The 14,959-nt window shown below is 44.1% G+C and overlaps 1 long non-coding RNA gene across 2 annotated transcripts in view; it reads left to right on the top strand.

Moving 5' to 3' along the window:
- The first annotated feature begins 1,302 nt into the window (after positions 1-1,302).
- LOC144752031 (uncharacterized) overlaps positions 1,303-14,959 on the top strand; it is a 265,702-nt gene continuing 252,045 nt past the window's right edge. For both annotated transcript variants that reach the window (XR_013594007.1, XR_013594008.1), the window contains exon 1: positions 1,303-1,368. This is a non-coding gene — a long non-coding RNA (uncharacterized LOC144752031). The remainder of the gene's footprint in view (positions 1,369-14,959) is intronic.

The following is a 14,959-nucleotide window of genomic DNA, read 5'->3' as shown; positions in this document are numbered from 1 at the left end:
AGATGACCCTTCCTTTTGCATTTTGCGCAAATAACATTCAAAGCAGGACATTTGTTGTCACTAGCCAAATGACCCAACTTATCACATCTGAAACATCTTGGAACAAACTTTTTTTTAGATTTGAATTTGGACGTACCAGATGCCACAGATGAATTAGAGCTAGAAGCAATTTTATCAGTTCCTTTAACATATTGAACTGACGGCTGTTTATCTTTATTCAGGGTATCAACACACTTGAGCAAATGCTCAACCCTCTTAGCAACTTGAAGAACCTCATCTAAAGAAGGTTCGTCTCTCAACCAGAGTTCTTTTCTCACCTTTTCAATATTGCACCCAATCATAAATTGATCTCTAATTCTTTTATCACATAGATTTCCAAACTTACAGGAGGAAGCAAGTTTCCTCAGTTGAGTAACATAGCCCTCAACTGTTTCATTATTGTCCTGTTTCTTTTTTGCAAACTGGTATCTCTCAAGTATTGTGCTGACCTTAGGTAAATAATGTTTGTCAAGTTGTTTTAAACAGATCGCATATTCATTCAATCCTGAACTCTCTTCATCAGTAAGTTGGGGAAGATGGTCAAACACATCCTGACCCTCTGACCCCAAACATTGGAGAAGAAGAGAGGTTTTCCGTTCAGCAGATAAACTGACACCACAAACCCTGGCATAGCGTTCAAATACTTTCCTCCATTTTTTCCACTTAATTGTAGACTCACCAGGTGACATCAGGAAAAATGGGGGGGCTGTGACATTCTGCATGTTATAAGAAAAAAGTCAGGAAAACCTAGAAATAAACTGCACAGGTGGAAGAATAAATCTTATAAAAACAGTTAAAATACAGGTTGAATTAAGCTGCTAAATGAATAATTCAGCATGCAAAAATATACACAAAAGTACATAAGGACTCCTATTAGCAAAAAGAGGTCGAGTTAACTCCAACCTAGATGAAAAGGCACAGTTATCAAAAGAATTTCATAAATAACAAAAAAAATTGAAGAATATCAAGTAAATCCAGTAGATGGCAATGTAGGATCATAAAACTTTAAAGTACCTTCCTTTATCCAAAACGTGAGAACAAAAGAAAAGAATACTGGAAACTTGAAGAAAATAGTACTTGAAGGTTGCGATATGCCGAAACTGCCCATAAAATGCTGCAGAGTCCAATGTCCGAGTCCGATTCATTGGGGCTGATGAAAGTCTACCGATCCAGTGAAAATGGCTGCCACGCGTCAATCCTGACATGATGACGTCGTGAACTACAGCTCCTGACACAGTTCACAACAAAGCAAAGCTGAACCTAGAGGAATCGAACAGAACGATGACAGAAGGTGCTGAGGGACACGCGATGACAATGCTGCCTGCAACTGTAAGTTTCTTGAAGTAATAACAAACTTCGAAGCAACGTTTAAACTAACGCTTGAAGACTTTGTCAATGACCATAAAAACTTGTGAAGACTCTGTAAAATGACAAAATGATGTTGAAAATGCACGAAGGTGAAACGTCAGACTTTCTTCATTCTTCTTCTTATTATTTTTTTAAACTGTCACTTCAAGCACCGAGCCAAGTTAGAGACATCCAAAGCACACATCCACGATCCTCACGATTAAATAAACATTGAAGTGAAGTTTAAAGCAGGCAAATGTTGGCGGGCATTTAGAAATGAAGCTCACAAAGGAAAAACAAAACTAAAACTCACCACAAAGCAAATCTCTCCAAGAGGCAAATCGCAGATGTGAGATCTCTATGCAGAAGTGGTAATACACAACGCAGACAGAACTTTACACATAATGCCAGGATGAATATTATATTATGAATGAAAAGGTGAAGTAAATAAATCAGTGAGCATAGAACCTGCACTGATAAAACTCCCAACCTAAAAATAAAGTTGAGTGTGCAGCGAATTCGTTTCTCAAAAATAAAATGCCACTCAAAGTAGTAGGATGGAAGTAGATTAGAGAGAATCCTCTAAATCTTGTAAAGAACAGTACCTGGAAGAAGAAAATTCCTTCAGGTAATGAGGCTGTTGGGTTCCTTCCTTTACCAGCTGCCGACTACGCCAATGTAAGATCCTCAAAATTATGGAGAAAAAAAGCAGGTTTGATGATGGAGATAAAATCCAAGTTTATTGTAGGTAAAGATGAACCCATCCAATACCACATCCAACCTCAGTAACTGCTCTGCATAAAATCAAAAGCTAACATTCTTGAACCTTGGCAACAGAGTAGGTTGGAACCAATACATCAGTGATGTCACCCGTAACCATGACAAGTGAGCATCATTGCTTAACTCTAGTACAGTTAACATAAATACAATAGAATATCACAGCTTTCCTGCTCATTACTCAATTGTTGTTTTGACGTTTTTTCTGTGGTGCCTGTAAAATACAAAGGCCCCGATTCACAGAACTAACTTAAGACAAAATCCTAAACTTACTACCATTTACTCATTTTGATATTCACAGAAGGCACTTACTCATTTTGGTATTCACAGATGAGTAAGTGCCTTCTGTGAATACCAAAATGGTAGTAAGTTTAGGATTTTGTCTTAAGTTAGTTCTGTGAATCGGGCCCGATGTGGCTTAACACTGCCTTATAAATAAGGCAAAGCCCCTATCGCCACCACAACATCACTAAAAGTGATGTTGTGGTGGTGATAGGAGCTGGTAAATATACCCTTCTATTTTCTATTATTCTATTATTCTATGAGTTCAAGGGGCATATTTCCAATAAAGTGACGAAGTGGGGATTTAGTCTCATTGGCTTAACGTTGCACTCGGCCACTTCAGAAACGCAGGGATGCACCATATTTACAACAATATGGTGCAGCCCTGCGTTTCTCCCTGCGCTGGCACTAAACTGAGCATCCTAGCTGCCTAGCGCCAACGCAGGCAGCCTTGCACCATGGTGCAAGGGTGTCTGCATCGAGGGGAATATTTTTTATGTGCAGGAAGGTCTCCCTTCCTTCACAGAAACAATCTTTAAATGTTGTCTTGTAACTTTTATTTGTTCTGCTTAATGCTTAACATCACTGAAAGCGATGTTGTGGTGGCGATAGGGGCTTGTAAATATGCCCCCAAGTTTCCTTCCATTGTACACTAGATTATCAATCCTAAACAATGATAAGTTATGAAAAATTTTAGGGCTCGTCAAGTTGTTTTCTTTTGATCTGGAGTCATATGTAAGTCACTTGTAGCAAGCCTCTCCATTCGTGTTCCTAATGCAGCAGGGGTGAATGAAAATGTGTTTTTATAACACACATGCAAATATTTGTGAAGTGATAAGAGTAAGATTTAGGGAGAAACGCATGATTTAAGTTAGCAATTTGGGTTAAAGTGGGAGTTCTTTTAAGTGGGAGAAAGGTACAGCTGGAGTCAGACACTTGCATGCAGGAGTGTTAACTTCTGTACAGGGGAGAAGCAATTCTTGGTCTGCCTTTCTTCAGTCCAACAAAATCTGTGTAGCATTTTCGTATTTAACCAATTTAAACCGTGCAATGACCTGCTACCCCACCTGTCTGCTCAATAGAGTTAGCAAGGCCACCAGGAGCAGCGCGCAGGCTCCCGCCAAAGTCAATCAAGAGGAAAGGCTGGAGGACAGAGGGAGCTGTCACGAGCAGGCCGGGTCTGTCTCTTGTAATCACTGCAGAGTGCACATAAGGGCTATTCTAGGAATTACTTTGCTTATGTGTCGGCGCAGCCAATATCAGTGTCATTCTAGTGTTTTCAGCAACCAGCAGAGCACGGAGAGGAGTCACAAACCTAATGCGAAACCTTGGAAATACAAATCCAGGATTGAATGGGCTGTTGACAGGCAGGATTTCACGGGACTAGGATGTCTATCGTGAAAAGGGGTCTTTTGGAAGGTACTGTGTCCACTGGGGGTCTTCGTGGGACAGCACCCGCCTCACATGCTCCACCTGCTTAGGTTGAGAGCATCCCAGAGGGGTTGCAGAAGCTCCACCAGGCCGAGGGTGGGCTCGTGAAGAGGCGGCCTGCACACTGCTCATCCATTGCTCAATGTCAGACACGCTGCTCTAGTGTGCTGGTTTATTTATCCAAGGAGTTTTAATGTTAGCCCATTAGCTGAAGGATGCTGGCATTTAAATTTAAAATGATATGTCTGATCTAACGCTTATTTACCTACCAAAAAAACAAGCATTGGCAATAACAATAGGCCTTTCTCATGATTGAAAGTACCTTTTTAGTCATTGATGGGTTTAGGCACGAAATAAGCATCCTTTCGTGCACTTTGTCACTTATCTTTGCACTCATGTATCCATTCATCAATACACTGTCTCATTCTTGCATTCACCCTCCCACACAAAATCATTAAAACACACAAAAAACTCAACAACATATGCAAAATAAATTAAAAGAACACAAGTGGGAATAAGGAAAACATGCTTGTGTCTGAACATGTTCACATGCTTAAAGTAAGACAACAAAACATAGAGGCATGTGTCGGTCTTGCAAAGGTATTATTAATAGTCTAGCATTGTTTCAAAGTTAAAGCATCGCCGCTACATTTAGAACCGACACGTTGCCATCTTGTGATGGTAAAACAATCATGCACTATGGTGGAGAGCATTCCAAAATGGTCTTCTGGTTTTAGGGAAGTGGCCACAGGGAATGCAGTGCCCTGCTGCTGAAATGAGCAGCATCATAACCAACGCTAGTCCACAGTACTGAGCGTAAGTGTTCCACAAGGCAACACTCATGCTTACAGTCATAAAGGCCTGAATTTATGCAAAATGACAGTTGCCAAGGTAAAATACTATCTTCAGTAAGACAGCCTAACAAGGATTATTATAGCGCATATCTTCTATCCCCACAGTTTGCTCTGATGGATCAGCACACCAACACCCTTGCCTACTACTGTTTTCCATGAAATTCCATGTAACAAAAATATCTGTTCATCCTTAAAAGTGTATTGTCTTCAGTGCTTGCTTTTCACAATAATAGGTGAGTCCTATTAGCTTAGTCATAATGTTTCATATTAAACAAATCAAACCTATGAAATTAGGCATGCTTTTTCCTGATAAACCAGTGAAGCCTTTACCATTTACCATTGGCTTTAGGCTTTAGCCAAAATTGGTCTATTCAAGTGCACATAAACTAGCAACCACCATGTATAAGGATTTAACATTACAAATATGTAGAAAAATACTGTTTGCAAAACAATATACAACAGATCTCAACAGGGTCTTTCAAGAATCAGCACAGTGAAGACCCCAAGGTTTTTTTTTCAGGATGGGTGACAAACACCAGAACCCTTTTCTTACTAACGTATTCCATGAGATTACATGTAACGAAATACCTATGTCCTGAAACACAATGTGATAACAACTAGCTGTTTAAAGGCCTACAAGCTTGGGATTTAGTGGATCAATGCAGATTCCAGAACTTTCCATCACAGAAATGTGAGGAAAATGTGTGTTCTTTTTTTTTTTTTACAAAGTTTGAGGTTTGAAAGGGAGTCTGGGTAACAGAACCCGGTGAGAGCCACACAAGTCACCCGATCCTGGATTTCCCTGGGTGTCTAGTTTTCAAAAATATATAGGTTTGCTGGGTATCCCTAGGTGCCGGCAGATATAGGGTTACAAATCTACAGCTAGGCACTTTGCCAAGAAAGGCTCTGTTTTACTGTAAAAATGTGGTGTGTCCACGTTGCGTTTTGGGATATTTTCTCTTGTGGGCACCAGGCCTACCCACACAAGTGAGGTATAATTTTTATTGGAAGACTTTGGGGAATGCCGGCCGGGTGGAAGTTTGTGGACCCACGCAGATTCAGAACTTTCCATCACAGAAATGTGGGGAAAATTGTTTTTTTTTACAAAGTTTCAGGTTTGCAAGGGATTCTGGGTAACAAAACCTGGTGAGAGCCACACAAGTCACCCCATCCTGGATTCCCCTAAGTGTCTAGTTTTCAAAACTGTATAGGTTTTGTAAGTTTCCATAGGTGCCAGTAGAGGTAGGGTTCCAAATCTACAGCTAGGAACTTTGCAAAAAAAGGGTATGTTTTCACTATAAAAATGTGGTGTGTTCACGTTGCGTTTTGGGGCCATGTACTGTCGCAGGTAGTAGGTCTGCCCAAACAAGTGAGGAACCATTTTCATCAGGAGACTTGGAGAATGATGCGTGGGTAGATCTTCGTGGATATGTGCAGATTACAGAACTTTCCATCACAGAAATGTGAGGAAAATTTGTTTTTTTTTTACAAAGTTTGAGGTTTGGAAGGGCTTCTGGGTAACAGAACCTAGTGAGAGCATCACAAGTTACAACATCCTAGTTTCCCCTGAGTGTCTAGTTTTCAAAAACGTATAGGTTTGCTAGGTTTCCTTTGGTGCCAGCTGCGCTAAGACCCAATATCCACAGGTAGACACATTCTGAAAAAAAATTAAGTGCCTAGTGGTCTTCCTGCCGCCCTGGTGACGGGGGGATCAGGGGCTATTGCCCAGATATGCTCCCAACGGGGCAGAAAGACTGTGGCTATTTTTTTTTGGGGGGGACATTGGGATGCCCATTCTAGGCAGCTCCCACCCCTACATATGAAAAAGAGAACATAATCGCTGGCCCCTTCAAGGCTCTCTGCCCCCCGCCCCCCGGATGGCAGCTCAGGGGATACTGCCCCAATCTGCCTCCTGCAGGTGCATAAAGACTGTGGCATCTTTTTTGGGTGGTTGGGCGCATTGACATACCCATTCAGGGCAGCCTCCACTCCTGAATTTTTAACAAATATATCCCTGGTGCCTAGTGGGATTTCTGCCCCCTCTGAGGGGTAAATAAGAGGCCTTAGCCCACAACTGCTTCCCGGGGGGGGGGGGGGCAGAAAGATTGTGGCAATGTTTTGGGGATGGGGCATTGGTATGCCCAATCTGGGCGGCCCCAACCCTACGTATAAAAAAATACCTGGTGCCTAGTGGCCTAGCTGCCCCTCCCCGGAGGGCACATTGGGGGCTACTGTCCCTATCTGCGCCAAGACGCCCTCGGGCATTCGAGCGCTCTATAAATCACTAAATCAAATCAAAAATCAAATCCTGGAGGATCAGAAAGACTGTGGCATTCTTTTGGCTGGATGGGGACGTTAGCATGCCCATTCTGGGCAGCCCCCATACCCAACTTTGGGAAAATAAAATCCCTGGTGCCTAGTGAGCTTTCTGCCCACCACCCCCGGTCCCATTGACTATATGGGTTCAACCCCAATATTTACTAAATACTTCGTGCAGACGCTGGTCTGCGAGGTTTCTTCCTGTGTGATTCTTCTTATAATTTTTGTAATTTTTGTTAGTTTACTCAACCACTATGGTTGACAAGGAGGTCCTTTCCTATACTGATGATTACGTTAAACAACTTCTCCTAGACCCTGCTAATAATTTTCTGTCACCTACCACACCTGTCTTGGACTTCTCTCTTAATGACAAAATAAACAATCTGGAACGTCTGGAAAAGAAGTTGGTTAGAACCAAACTCCATGGTCATTTTCTGGCCCAGTGTTTGCAATCGAACATTATCCCTGTAGGTCTACAGGTTAAGGTAGAACCAGCAATTTTCATAGACGTGCCCAAATTCCGTGAAGGCTTCAGTTTTGTCGCGAACAATTGTTCGCGACATTGGATGGTCTTAGGAATTGAAACTGCTAATGAGCAAATTGCCATCTTAACAAAGCAGATATCGGACCTCAAGGCCGAAATAAGTGGAGACGCTACCCTCACAAATTCAAAGGAAGCTTTGACTAAACTTGTGGCCACTCTACAAGACTTTGAAACTAATACGATAAAGAGGAAACTTGAGAAATTGGCACGTGATGTGAAATTGTATGATAAAAAAAGAACATATCCCTACCTCCAGGACGAATATTACAGGCAAGATAGCCAGGGAAGATTTACTAACCGCGGCCGCGGTTCCTTCAGAGGTAGACGCAATTACACTACTTTCTCTGATTCGTCGTATAGCTCGGGAGAAGATTCTGAACGGGCTGGCCCAAGTGGTACATACGGCTATCAAGACCCCTACGGACCTACATACCAACCCCAACCTTTTTTAGGTCAGGCCGGATGGAGACCCCCACGTGGCAGATCAAACAACTGGAACAGAGGCAACAGCAGGGGCCAATCCAATGCTGGTCAGGAGTGGGACTCCGTGAGAGGGAGGGGTACGAAACAAGTGAGCTTTCCCCAGGAGGAACACGGGGAACGATCCACCCGCAGGAAGAACTACAGGTGGTAAAAAGGATTTCCCCCATTATCAATATCTCCGTTTCTCTCAAATGGCTACTCTGTAAATCTTGCGTCTTAACCACCATGTGGTAGGTTCACGCATTACTCTGGTGAGTGTGTCGGCCATGACCCATGTGGTGGATAACTGCGTTTTGATGTGTGTTTTCTGTATCGACTAGTGTGTCAATAATAATTTCTGCTTCACTGTATGGAGTACCTTTGTTTTTGACAACCCTGTTAGGTAGGTCCGCACAGTACTATGTCTAAAATGATACACGCTTGTAAATATCTGTTTTGTCAACGGTTTCTACAAGATGAGTTCATCAATGTCCAGTATCTGTGTGAATATTGTGGTTGTTCACCGTTTTGAGAGCCCAAAATGCTGTGCTTAGACTACCATGTTAAGGGCAGGTCCGCTCAGCTAGCCTAATTAATTATTTACATTTTTTCATTTGCTATATTTTATTTAACCTTCAATTTAATGTTAGTTTATCATCATTTCCCACGAAATGTAGCACTGGGGCGTTATAATTTATAACCCTTGAAAGGGTGCTAACTTCATTCTGGTTACATCTACCACGAAAGCCCTGTGGTTCCCTCTAACTCCGTTGACGCTGGCCTTGTCGGTGACTGGCGTCCTGGGTTACCTCGGTAACACCAGTCTCGCCGCATGCGAGGTTACAAAATGATCCCCGTATCCTAGGCAGCACTTCCTGATTCTCCCTGACTGAGATGAGACGCCGATGCATGCACGCGCGCATGGAGACAAACACTTCGGGTGAGTCTAGTTGCGGCATCTGTATGTCCCGTTTTGTGCAGCACTTTAAAAATCCCCGTGTTAGTGAAACGCTTTCACTAAGTCCGCTTATTTTAATTCCACAGATCCAATGGTGGAATCTCGACTCGAGCACACCGCCGCCCTTTAAGAAAATCCTTCGACCTCAATTGACTATTTACTATAAGGTTCCCTCTATTTCAGAGGTACGATTTAAGGGCAATATATTTTGATGTACTATCATTTATAATCTGGCGCATAATTACTGAATGCCAATCCCATTTGTGTTTGGCCCCTAGACTTTGCATTGTAATATCGGACCCTGAACACCACAGACGCTGATTCGCTTTTCAGCTTTACCAGGTCATCGCGGGTGAGTTATTAATTGAGTGTCTTAATTGCCATTTGTGCTTAGACGCCTGTGCCACAGGCAACTGGAAGCTTTTTTCTTGAGACGTGTATACTAATTGGGCTCCCCCATACCTCACAGATCGAAGGCTGAACTATGATTGGTATGGACCATACTTCATTTTAATGATACACGCACCTTGATCCTACCCAGCAACGCTTTGGAGGTAGGACTACCGGCCTAGTGTTTTTCAAGTGCTTTTCTAATATTTGGAATGTTTTCTGATAACCTTGGGTGACTAGCTCAATCAATGATGGTCCCCTTTCCTCATTATTTGGCCCCCAGATACCGCTGGTTTTTTAACGATCCACCACTTCGCCCGGCTTTGGCCAGAACTATGTGTTAACAGGAATTTATTTGACTGCTTAGCAGGTAACACGCCTTTCATACCTCCTTGTCAATCACAAACTCTCTGAGAAACGTTTTTGTCTTTAATTTCGTTGCTTTTGATGTATCTTATAGGGACTCCCTTCGGAGACCTTTTTTTAAAGTCTTTTCTATTTTCACCTTTAGGAACAGCCCTACACTCCTCCCCTTCCCTCACGTCCTGACGAAGACCCGCCTAGTAAGGATACACTGTCCTACAATCTAGGGTCGAAACGTAGACTTCTCTACTGTTTTGAACTCCCACGGAATGGTTTAATGTACACAGCCATATTGGAGATTCTGTATAAAAAAGACACTAACAAAACAAAGTATGATGTTGTTTTCTCACACGCTGTTGTAGACCCCACGCTTGGGGATCTGTGTATATTCTCTCTTGTGAATTTCCAAACATGGTCACATGTATTTGTAAATATGTTTTTTGAAATAGTGATGTCTAACTAGCAAGAAATGTTAAATTCTTCCCCCTTGCACTTCCCTCTCCCTCTCTCCCCCCTTTCCGGGCTTATTGTAATTATGTTTAATATGTGTATATTCATGCTGTGAGTAATGAGCTAATGAATGTTTAGCACTGGTGCTGTGAAAATTAAAACACTTTGCACCTTGACTTGACCTTTTGTGAAATATTCCCATGTACTTTACTTCGAATTGTGGAATTTGTTGTGCTGTGTCTGGGACCCCTTTCTTCCTATACCACCACCCCCGGGGGCAGATATGAGGCTATTGCCCCATCTGCCTCCTGGGTGGCAGAAACTCGTTTGCCTTCTTTGGGGGTAGAGTGGGGGCATTGGGATGCCCGTTCTGGGCAACCCCCACCCCTGGCCAATAAAAAAATAATCCCTTGCATCTAGGGTGCTTTCTACTCCTCCGGGGGCATATTGGGGGCTACTGCCCTCATATGCCTCCCAGGGGGTGCAGAAAGACTAGACATGGAACATTTTATGGGGAGAGCAGAGGCCCTAGCCCAAGGGTCCTCTCCCTCCTCACTGGTGGTTAGTGGGTGGATCCCTGCCTGGGGATTTCTCTCCTGTGGCAATCCCCAAGCAGGAATCCGCTAGGGAAGGGTAACATTGGAAAGGGGAGATTCTTCCCTTTCCATCAATACCTCTGTCAAGAGATAGCCCCAAGATCACCGAAACATTCAAACTGAAAGTAAGTCTCAGTTTAATTTTCAATGCAATGACGTCAGCGCGCCTTGCTCTGGCACATAGACTGCACACCCGGTGAGTGAGACGATGCGCGTTGCACTTGGGTGTTTGTGATAAGTTGTCTGGCTACACTGTAGTTGCTGCCTCAGGAGAGTGGAGCTTGAGCAGTGCCTAGCATCTGAGGACAGAGACTGTCAGCCCCATACTTGGCACCCGGCCTGCTTCTGGGAGAAACTGGGAACATGTCCATTGCCTGGGGCTGAGACTGCCAGCCCCTCTGCTGGGAGCTGTGACTTCCGGGCGGGCTCTTTTGGCCTGGTGACTGTGTGGAGCCCGGATCCCATGCTTCTTTGCCCATGGAGAAGTGGCCTAATGTTATCAGAGGGATGTGCCTGAGCTGCCACACTGAGCATATGTTGCGGGACTCTAGGGGAGGCCATGGGAGGTCACCTGCCACACCGAGCTGGTGGTCTGATACCCTAGGCAGTTGGAGGTCAATAAGCTTGCTGTGAAAATTATTGATAAGAAAACTGTGCATGGTGGGGGTTTGAGTTAGAATTACCTTATGGCACGAGTTATAGTTACTTGAGATAACAATAAATGATGAATTTCTATGGCTTTGAGTGTGTAAAATGAGAATCAAACTAATGTCCATGTAGCCTTTGTTTTCTTCAGGGAATTGATATGGTATTTTGATGCTTTTTCCTAACTATAAAGTGCATGTAACCTTTGATTTTGTGTGAATGGATGTGTGAGTGGGTGTGTAAGTGGCTGTGCGAGTGGCTGTGAGGGTCGGTGAGTGGGTGGGGTAATGGGTTTGTGGGTCTGTGTGTGTGTGTGTATGAGTGACTGTATGGATGTGGGAGTGGGTGTGTAATTGGTTGTGTGGGTGTGCAAATGGGTGTGTGAGTATCTGTGTGGGTCTATGAATGGGTGTGGTAGTGGTTTTGTGGGTCTGTGAGTGGGTTTTGAGTGGCTGTATGAGCATGTGAGTGGCTGTATGAGCATGTGAGTGGCTGTATGAGCATGTGAGTGGCTGTGTTGGTCTGTGAGTGGGTGTATGAGCATGTGAGTGGCTGTGTTGGTCTGTGAGTGGGTGTATGAGCATGTGAGTGGCTGTGTTGGTCTGTGAGTGGGTATGTGTGGCTCTATGGGTGTCTGAGTGGTTGTGTTGGTGTTGAAATGGGTGTGTGAGTGTGTGTGAAAGTTACTGCGGGTCTGTGTGTGATGTGGCAGTGGTCATATGCACGTGTTTGTGAGTGGCTGTGTGGGTCTGTGCCTGGGTGTGGCAGTGGTTTTGTGGGTATGTGAGTGGCTCTATTGGTGTGTGAGTGGATGTGTGAGTGATTGTGTGGGTGTGCAGTTAGCTAAGTGAGTGGATGTGAGATTGACTGTGTGGGTCTATGAGTGAGTATGGTAGTGGTTTTGTGGGTCTGTGAGAGGGTGTGTGAGTGGCTGTATGTGAATGGGTGTGTGAGCAGCTGTGTGGTAGCCATGCAGGTAGGTGTGCCAGTGAATGTATGGGTCTGTGAGTTTTTTTTTTTTTATTGGAGTCTGGATCACACGGGCCCATGCTGAGCACACCGTAGATATGTACTGGAACAGGTAAGTTAAATGGAAACAAGAAATGAAAAAGAAACTGTTATTACACATGCCTCCTATTTCGGAGACTACATAGTGGGTCATCATCCATAGCGAGCAGCAGCTTAGCGATACCTTGGAACAGGAAATTCATGGCAAAAAGTTGCATGTAAGTTAAGTGAGTTTAGCCCTTTTAAGTGTTTGAATTTACCAGGTCTGGGCGGTGTGGACATTTAACCGCAATGGTTTTGCCACCTGAAGCCGACTGCATGATTGGGAGGGGAGGAGTTGTGGATTAAATGCCTCCATCAGATGCTTTTCAGCTCTTACTCTATCAACTGAGGAATCCGCATGCAACGGAAATGCTGGTACTTCGACTTAGTATCGTCCATCATACCATCAACATATAATCAGGCAGGCAAACAGTTCCGGCGGCAGACGGACGGAGCGTCGGTTTTCTATGGTCCTGACATGTCTGCCAAGATGTAAATAGGACCCTAAGTTAGCTTTGTGTTCAAATAAAGGCAATGCTTGCCCACCAAGTGAACAGACCATTAAAAGCAAGTATAATAAGAGGGAAGGCTTTGGTAATAAATGTTCCATCTGTGTGGCATACTCAAGATAAAAACAGGTCACAACTCAAGAATAAAGCAGTGGATTGGATAGGGCGAAGTATCAGTGTTCATAACTGCTTGTTCACCAGTATCATTATGGCCCGGAGAGTTTCATGGATCGGGAGAGGAGGGAATCATGTCTGGTGGATTGTTTGGTTTAGAATTTCAGGTTGCAATGATTCATTGAATTTCTCTTGTCTAGTCTTAGTGGCATCATGGATTTAGATACACAGATTATTTTCTTCTATAAGCCACTATTATTGGAAAGAAACAATGATCCTGTTGGTAATGCTGCGGCATATACACTCATCTATATTCAGTCTTGAAACAGTCTTGAACAGTCTTGAAACAAGAAATTGATTTACCTCACGAAATGCTAGCAAGAGTTTTGAGTGGTTTGGCAAATGTAAAATGACTCTGATAGTGAACGTTATGTTACGTTACGTTACGTTAAAATTACTTATATAGCGCACTTTCACCAGCGGTTTCATGGCGCTCATTGACAAATACAGTGACCCAGGGCGAGGGAGTTATTGGTAAGCAGATTGGAAGAGCAGGGATTTAAGTAGTCTGCGGAAACTGTCATAGTGGGGGCATAGGCGAAGTGAGGGTGGCAAGGAGTTCCACGTAGAGGGGGCCAGAACCGAGAAGCTCAAACCACCATGCTTTTTCCGTTTGAATCTGGGGACCACAAGGAGGTTGAGAGATGCTGAGCGGAGAGCTCTAGAGGGAATATGGCGAGTCAAGACCGAGGAAATGAACGCGGGGGCTGTGTCCAAAAGGGCCTTGAAGACTGAACATGCCAGCTTGAAGGTGCAGCGTTTGGAGACAGGAAGCCAATGCAAACTACGGAGAAGGGGAGTGACATGCTGATGTTTAGGCTGGCGGAAGATCAGGCGAGCAGCCTGATTCTGCACCAGCTGCAGTCGGTGGAGATGGCAAGCCGGAATCCCCGCATACAGCATGTTGGCATAGTCGAGCCTGCAGGTGATAAGCGCAATGATGACTTGAGTCAGGGCTTCTCTGGTGAGAAACCTACTGATTTTGCGAATTCGCCTGAGGTGGGAAAAACAGGCTGAGGTGACAGAGTTAATTTGCGGTCTCATTGAAAGATCTTCCGAGATGATCACCCCCAGACTCTTCACTGTACTCACAGGAGTAGGTGCCGTCCCCAGAGTTGTTGGCCAGAAGGTGGAATTCCATGGGTGAGTAGGGCCCCCCACCAGAACGAGCTCAGTTTTAGTGGGATTCAGCTTTAGTTGGCTGTGATACATCCATTCTGCGATGGTCAGCATGATGGACTGAAAGTTAAGGCGGGAGGAAGGAAGGGAATCAATGGGAAAAATTAATTGGAGGTCGTCCGCGTAATTGAAAATGGTGACCGGGGATTTACGGAGGGAAACTAGAAGGGGTTGAAGATACAAATTAAAAAGGAGGGGGGAAAGTGCAGAGCCCTGTGGGACACCACAGGTGAGGGATGTGTAGGGTGCAGAGAACGTGGACAGGTGAACAGATTGTGATCGCTGATTAAGAAATGATTTGAGCCAGTCAAGGGCCACTCCCTGTATGCCGGCATTGTGGACACGGTCGATCAAGATGGTGTGATCGACCGTGTCGAATGCCGCAGAGAGATCTAATAGGATAAGGGCCTGAGAGAGGTTTTTATCAGCACCCTTCCTAAGGGTGTCCATGACTGCTACGAAGGTTGAAATGATGGATGGGAGAAGGCCCTTATTTGATATAGGTTCATGTAGGTTAGCTTGTGATGTAGGGGCCTCTCTACAAGAGGTAAAAGAGATAGGCAGTAGAGTGTAAAGGCACTCCATAAGTT

The sequence above is a fragment of the Lissotriton helveticus genome, chromosome 4_2 (genome assembly GCF_964261635.1).
Source record: "Lissotriton helveticus chromosome 4_2, aLisHel1.1, whole genome shotgun sequence".
NCBI lineage: Eukaryota > Metazoa > Chordata > Amphibia > Caudata > Salamandridae > Lissotriton > Lissotriton helveticus.
Note: the sequence above shows the minus strand (reverse complement) of the source record. Positions and strands in the feature narration are given on the sequence as shown.